The sequence below is a fragment of the Triticum urartu genome, chromosome 2 (assembly GCF_003073215.2).
Source record: "Triticum urartu cultivar G1812 chromosome 2, Tu2.1, whole genome shotgun sequence".
Lineage (NCBI taxonomy): Eukaryota > Viridiplantae > Streptophyta > Magnoliopsida > Poales > Poaceae > Triticum > Triticum urartu.
Window position 1 is genome coordinate 707,193,433 of NC_053023.1, and position 8,305 is coordinate 707,201,737.

The 8,305-nt window shown below is 40.6% G+C and overlaps 1 pseudogene; it reads left to right on the plus strand.

Moving 5' to 3' along the window:
• Positions 1 to 2,026: 2,026 nt before the first annotated feature.
• LOC125539957 lies at positions 2,027 to 6,113 on the plus strand (annotated as a pseudogene).
• The last annotated feature ends 2,192 nt before the right edge of the window (positions 6,114 to 8,305 follow it).

Sequence of the window (8,305 nt, forward strand, 5' to 3'; positions counted from 1 at the left end):
AAGTTGTGAAATGTGGAAAAAAATCTCGAATTCAAAAAATGTTCAGGAAATGATAAATTCCCACGGATACAAAAAGTTCGTGATTTTTTGCAAAATGTTCAAAATATTCCAAAAAAATGTTCAGGGTTTTCAACAAAATGTTCCATAAATTAAAAAAATGTTCAAAAAATCATAAAATAATCATGAATTCAAAAAATGATTGTCAAACAAAACATGTTCCTGAATTTCAAAATGTTTGACGGTAAAATTTTATTCACGAGTTCCAATAAATGTACACAATTTCAAAAAAACTTCATGAATTCAAAAAATAATTGCAATTCGCTTTTCACGAATTTGTGAAAAAAATTGTGAATTTTAAAAATGTTGAATATTTAAAAAAAATCTTGAATTTGAAAAACAAATCATGATTTTAAAAAATGTTCACGAATTTGGGAAAATGTTCGTGGATTAAAAAATGTTTAAGATTTCAGAAAAATGTCCATGAATTTGAATAAATGTTCACGATTTAAAAAATATTCTTGAATATAAAAGATGTTCGAAAATTGAAAAAATAAAAATAGTAAAAAGGAAAAAGGAAAAATAAGAAAAAATAGAAAAAAAATAATGAAAATAAGAAAAAATAAAGATAAAAATCGAAAGGAAAAAACAAAAACCCCGATTCAGAAATGGGTTGGCCCATTCAAAAACTTGCGCTTGACGAGGTACGCACTAGGTCGCTTCGTGGCGACCTATGCGCGGAATAGGATACGCTCGTCCCATATGTACCGCTTCGAGTTGCTGCCGCTGCTATCGCATCGCCACTGCCACAATCGAATAAGCCACCGCCCGCCTCGCGAGCCGCCGCACGCCAGATCCGCAATGACCTGAGTCTGCCGCCACAAGCACCCGTGCCATTGCGGTTAAGCATTGCTATCAGGGTAAAATACCGCATCGTTGTGTCGGAGGAACACACCACCTCATGAAAACTAAGGATAACATGCGTGTTGCTACTGAATAAATAAATAAAATAAATTTTATTAATAATTCATTAGATATGACATGTAATTTTCTTGTTCAAGAAACTGAAAACTTTAATATATAAGCATCTTGCACACAAAAAGGGCAACTAGATGTACTGAACAGCTGAGTTATTTTATTCCTTTGAACATACTCTGGAAACTCGGTGTCTTGTGTATTTTACCAAACATTTCAGATAACTAACTCTTGTCATACTGATGAAGACCATTGATAATTGTGAGGAAAAAAATCATAAGATTAAAAAAATCAATCAATACAAAGGAATAAAAGATGTTTTTAATACCATATGGATATGCCTACGAGAAGCTAATTACTCCAACTGTGACCATGCCAAAAAATTATAGAGATGGATGGAGATATACAAACGTAGTGACACACACACACCCATCTTAGCAAAATGGCGAGAATGAATGCACAAGGTAGTAGTGCTGCCTTCCACTTCTAATAATTGATCACCTCATAAAGAGAGAAAAATATATTAAGAAACGAATGCGAGGTACTAGCATGTAAACAGATGTTACCTTTGGGGCACTGGTTCGTCTCCGCTTTGTCCAGTTCCTCATTTGAGAAATCAATTCCAAGAAGCCCCCGCCGAATGTGTGTGGAACGAAGAGAAGCATTCGGCGGGTAGGAATGGAGAAAAAAGAGAATAGAACATATGTGTGGTGGATGGGGTAGATAGTAGAATTATCACATGATCTTGTCTCGAATGCATGAGCATTTTTCAGATACATGAATTTAGTTTTTTGTTATGCATGAACATTATTCTTTACAGCAATAATTTCATTTTCTAACTAAATTGTAAAATTATTACAAAGTCAATATAAATTTGGAGTTTGTGATGAAAAAACATTGTGCTGTTAGTGGACCGTGCCGAATAAGGCTTTGAGGTCCGGTGCGCCTGCGATTCTACTGGGCCGGGCTGAGCGGAGAGTTGGGTCCTCTGCCTTCCCCCCAACGAAGGAAAATATCGTGTGTTGCTCAAAAAAAAAAGAAGGAAAATAGCGTGTTCTCCCCCCAAAAAAGGAAAATAGCGGCGGCGGCGGCGGCGGCAGCCGGAGAAGAAAGGACGGCGGTGAGGGCAGTGAGATGACGACCGCTGGGAGTTCGAAGACAGGGAGTGGCGAGTCCGAGTTAAGCAAGGAGCTCTATCAGGCCGCAATCTGCATGTAGGAGAGGATCCGCGCGTTGCAGTCCGCCGGTTGGATCGGCAATAAAGGGGAATCGATGGAGCCCCAGAGCAAGATTCGCGACGAGGACGACGAGATGGAAACCGGAGGGGAGCTTTCGACGGGAAGGAGCAGCGGCGAGTCCCTGCATCTTGCCGCCGCAGTCGAGACCGAGTGGAGGACCACCGGCGACTCCGACGAGAACTCGGTGTTCATCCTGGAGGAGACCGTGCACAGATTGGTTAGCGACATCATGCCGGAATTCGAAGCAAAGGTCGGCGACGTCTCTTCAGTGCTCGAAGCAGAGGAGACCCGGAAAGAGGCACTGGCGGCGCTGAGCTTCGGCTTCAGACTGCAGTTGTTCTCCAAGCAGATCGACGAGCTGCGGCACGAGATGTGCAAGTTGCTGAGATCGTTCTCGCCGGAAAACAAAGATATAAGGAGCACCATGATCAAGTTTATCTCCGAGCCGTACCTAGGCCGTATCTGCAAATTGCAGTGGATCTCTGAACGTGTCAGTATGCTCCAGCGAATGGACCCAGACTTCGACTCCAAAGTGAAGTCAACAATCATCAAGCTGAAATCGGAATCCTTCTTGTTAGCCATGGAGGAGTTGAAGGAGGAGGAGGAGGAGGAGAGCGGTAGGGAAGGAATCGCCGGAGAAGGTCGTGGAGACCAAGAAGTTTCCATGGAGATGGAGGAGAAGAGATTCGCTTCCTACCGCCGCTGCTGGGAACGTTTATGGGGCAATGACCGCAGCTTCGAAGACCAGAGTGAGTAAAACGTGCATGCTCCTACTTATCTACTCTTAGTTACTCCATGTCTCAAGCAAGCTGCATACTTCAAGTGGAGTAGTTTTCTTCTTTATACTTACTGCATGTCTCAAGCAAGCTGATTCCTTAAAAGTTGGAATTTACTCCACTTGTAGTACCATATTGATTCTAGTTTATTCTTCTTGTATGCGTAAAAGGATTCTGGCCGCTATATAGTTACTTCATGTTCAATCTTTAACTCATACTTAACTTGGATGCAGCATTATTGAGCCCCATGCTCTTTACACATTGCACAGCAAGCCGCATCCCGAGTGAAGCTGTCGCCGGGAGTACCTTGCAGATCCACTCCATCAAAATCTCAACAGCAAAAGAGCTCACATTGCCACTGGAGGTGTATGGAGTGGTCGCAGTCCGAGATGCTGTGGACCGTCATCGCAACCCTCTATTTCTTCGTTCAAGAACACATTGCCAAATCCTTGAAGAAAATGTATGTATGGTATTTTCGTGTTCTTGATCCTTTGTTTGTTGCCTGCATCCTTGTTGATTATGGCAAATGATGATGCTTGCAGGATTCATTTTTGCGCTTGACTGGCCCGGTTCGTGCAATTGTGTCGACGGATACTGTTTACATCGAAATCCAACTAAAAGTAAAGGGCGCAACAAAATCTGAAGATACAACATTGATCAGTACATTCGGCTTTTACAATGGTGACAGTTCTGGTACCTATCTCCTGAAAAACAGTTTGTGCACAGTGGAGTTATGCTATGAGCAACTTAAACAGTCGGTCCAGGCCACTATCATGGGTGTGTTTGTTACACCCAAACAGGAATCATTGCCTTTTCCATATGGTGGCCGAGTTATTTGCTCTTCACTGCCTCAGGATGGTAATGAAGATATCGCTGGGCTTCCATCTAGGGAAGTCTTGCTGCTTGATTCGGAAGGTGGAAGAATGTCTCTGACTAGTAATGGCTACCTTAGTCTGGCAAGATGTGTAGTTTCTGTGGAGTTAAAAGGAAAGCTGCAAGTCCTCATAATGGCTGAATCACCATCACAAAATGCTGAGATTGCTGCGCAATTCCTCTTCACACCCGAAAAATGCAACATAAGTAAAGGTGAATGTTACCTCCCTGATGGCTCTAAGGTTGAGATTACTGTTGCTTGGTCCCTCATTCCCTCGACGATGCTACAGTCAGGTGACAGTCGTGAGGACAGTGGGATGGTGACCGGACGATATTCAAAGGAAAGGACTGGCGGGTCCATGTTAAGTGAGGAGGTATGTAAGGCTGGAATCTTAATGCAGGAGAGTATCCGCTGGGTCCAGGCCCGGGAGGAGAAGCCTTTGCAGGGAAGGAGTGGCGATGTTGAATTGTTGAGGATTGGCAACGAAGGCAGAATGTTGAAGACACTGAGCAAGATTGGTGACGGGGGCAAATTGGTCTCCAAGCAGTTCATGGAGCCGCTGGTCAATTTCTCAATGTCTGTAGCCAGATCTGTCAGAAACATGATTGAGGAGGAGGTAGAGACCGAGGCGGCAGGGGTGGTGCCGATGGTCGGCTTCAAATTACATTTGCTCTCCAGGCAGTTTGATGAGTTGTGGGACAACATGGGCCAGCTAGTCTCAACAGAAGCAAAATTTCTAGCGATATGCATGCTTATTCATGAGCCCTTCGCATGCTATTGCTCCACACTGAAGTTTATCTCTGCAGTTTTCAACCGGCTTTGTCAATGGGTGCCAGATTTGACATCGGCAATGGGATCGATAAGGGAACACAAGGAGATAGAGGACGGGGATAAGGATAGGAAGGTTGTGAATGAGTATGAGGAGGAGAAGAAGGCTGAGGAGTTCTATTTCAATGCCCACCGTGAAAACTGGGAATTTAGTTGCAGCAACTTTGGCAGCTTTGAAGACCCAAGTGAGTAAATGTGCTAGTGATATGGTCGTAGTTAGTATGCTTTTCTTCTTCCACTTACTGCATGTCTCAAGCAAGCGAATTCGTTCTGTAAGCATAGGGATTTACTCTACTCAGATTGACTCTTCTTTATTCTTCTTGAATGTATAGTAAAAGCAATCTGTGCACTCTTTAGTTAGTTCACGTTAGATTTCTAACACATACTTCACTTGGTTGCATGCAGCGGTATTGAGCCCCTTGCTCTTTACCCACTACATACCAGGCCACACCCAACTGGGTGCTCAAGTCGGGAGGACTATGCAGGTCTACTCTATTAAAGTCACAGAAACAGAAGGCTATGCCCTTGAGTGGCCACTGAAGGTATACGGTGTAGTCGCTGCACGAGATGTTGTCGACTATCGTCGCAACATTCTCTTCCTTCGCGCTAGGGATGACTGCCAAATCCTCACGAGAAAGGTATGCACCTGTTCCTTTTCTTATTCCTTGCATATTTGTTAACAAGTTAATGGAGAATACTGATGTTTGCAGGATTCTTTTTTGCACTTGACTGGCCCTTCTCGTGCAATTATGTCTGGTGGCATATTGGAGAACAATGTTACTATTGAAGTCCACCTAACACTAAAGGACACAGTGGAGTCTAATGATAGAACATTGATCAGTAAAGCCTTCGTTTATGACGAAGATGATCTTGGTAGTGGTGATGTTATTTCTACGCGTCTTCTCCAGGGCCTTTGTTCAATAGAGTTATGCTGTGAGCATCTTGAACAGTCAGTCCAAGCCACTATCGTCGGTGCTCGTGTTGTAAAGGGCCCATTGCGTTGTGGCAATGGCATCAAGGTCGCTTGCCCCGTTCTACCTGAAGGTAAAACTGAAGGCAGTGTCAAGTGCCCATCTGGGCGTGTTTTGCTGCTTGGTTCACAAGCTGGGACAGTGCCTGTGGGTGGTTATCTAGATCTGTCAAGGCAAGCTGTATCCGTAAAATCAAGAGGAAGACTTGAAATTCTCATACAGGCCGGAAAATCAGTGGAAGTGTCGTCTTCAAAGCTGAAGACAGCAGCATAAGTCGAGAAAGATGTCGTCTTGGTGATTGTGAAGTGGAGATAACTGTTGCTTGGTCCCTCCTTGTTGAAAACCAGCATGATATCTCGGTGATGGGATATATAGCGCCTTACGCAGAAGAATTAATTCCACCTTTACCCGTCATGAAGCTTTATAGAGGCCCTCGGTGATGATGAAGCCATGCATCTGATATCGTGTTTACTGTTCCATCGTGAACTTGTCTGCTAATTCATGTACTATGATATACTACCTAGATACATCCGTTTGAGCGACAAGTATTTCCAGATGGAGGGAGTACAACACTAGTATATGCTCGTTTTTCTTAACTATGGTCTTGTGTGTACTATGATACAAGACAAAGCCTATGTATATATTGCTGTTATGCACATATATGGTGTTGTTGTTGAGCTAGGTAAGCCTACTTTGGAATTTCTAGCTTATTGGTGGAGCATCTTATTGGTGGATTGTATGCCAATTTACACTTGTTTGGAAACCTGTTGATTCATCATGGATCTGGAGATGTAGCCTTGTGCTTTCCTCTAGGTTGTACTGCTAGAACCTAGCCGACAATAAAGGATGACCGTTTTTTTACGAATAATAAAGGATAAAAGTTGAAATGCGATATGACAACTCAAACAGTAACAACTCCTAGGGGTATTTTTACTCTTATTATAGATGTGCTTTTCATATTTTCCGATGAAAGCATATATGCGCTTTTCTTTTTGGAAAATCGTAGAAGCATAACATGTGCTTCCCGTGAAAGCAAAGTTGTGATTCTCGCGTAATATTGAAGGACAGAGGCGTTCATAGTTCTCCATACATCATCCCTTTATATCCCTTGATTTTATATTAATTATAGAGATTGACGGCTGAGATTGAAATCTCTTTGGTTCATCCACTGTTTCCTTATGAATAGACTCAGAAAAAATTCATCTGCTATAAAAAAAATAAGGTAAATACATCGGGAGTCATAAAACTTGCATGCGACGTTCAATTTGGTGCATAAACTTGTAAAATACGTGTTTCTGGTCATCTAACTTGTCCTCTCATTGGCCGTATCCCACACACACATGTGGCGTGCCAACGTTGTGGGGGCCCATTGTCAGTGTTTTTTTAACCCTTGCATTTTATTTATTTATGCAGAAAAATCTCAAATAAAATTAAAACCAAACTTTTTCTGAACCCTTCCATTTTATTTACACGGACATTTCTTAAATGAAATTGAAAACGCTGGTACATGCTGGGCTTCGAACTACTCGACCAACCTGATTTTTGGTGATTACTACGCACAGTTAGCTGCATCCTGCATATAATATGGACAGTACGAAGAAAGTAGAAATTAAAACGGGAAAAGCTGTGCAAAACAGATATAGCCCCGGTTCAAACCTATGACCTCCTGGCTAGCTCGCCGCATGTGCAATTAAAGAGATATACAAAATTTATCTTCTGTATTCTTCTTTCTTTTTTTCTATGTAAGAAAATAGCTTATATTCTAGATAAACTATTCGGACAAATCACTAAACTTTTGTTTGAATTCGAATAATATTAACTTTGAAAAATATAGATAAAAGAAATACAGTGCAGAATGAATGTACACATTTTTTTTAGACAAATCAACTAAATTTTTGTTTAAATTCGAATAATTTTAACTTAAAAAATCTAGTGCAGAATGAATGCACGTATTTTTTTGGACAAATCAACAGAAATTGTTATCGAATTTAAATAATTTTAAGTTTTTAAATCTAGATAAAGGAAAATATACGTCAGAATGCTTGTACGTAAATTTTTCGGACAAATGAACTATTTTTTCAGGAGTCGAATAATTGCAAATTTAAAAATCTAGATAAAAGAAGATATAGTGAAGAATAAATGTACGTGAATTTCTTTCAGGCAAATTAGTGAGGTTTTTTTGAATTCAAATAATTTTAAATTTGAAAATCTAGATAAAAAATAGTTCAGCTGATTTGCCCAAAGGAATTTTAAAATTTGAAAAAACTTATGTTTGAAAAAAAATTGATCGCTCAAACAGAATGATCCCACTCTCCCCGTGATAATGTGCATAAATTTCTACCTGCGTAGTTTTCTTAAATAGAACAAGATTAATAACAACATACACACGAACATTTCTATTCCCCGCATGAATAATTTTTTGAAATGCGTGAATATTTCTAAAATGCAACTTAGTACTTTTTTAGTTACACAAATATATTTTTAAATGATTACTTTTTTTACAACGTATGAACATTTTTGAAATGTCACAAACAAAAAAATATAAGCTGTTTTCTTACATCATTTTATTCCTGCAGGGAATACACAAACAAGTTTTTAGTTTTCGTTTATTCCTTTGTTGGGCTGAGTGAACACATATGTAAGTTT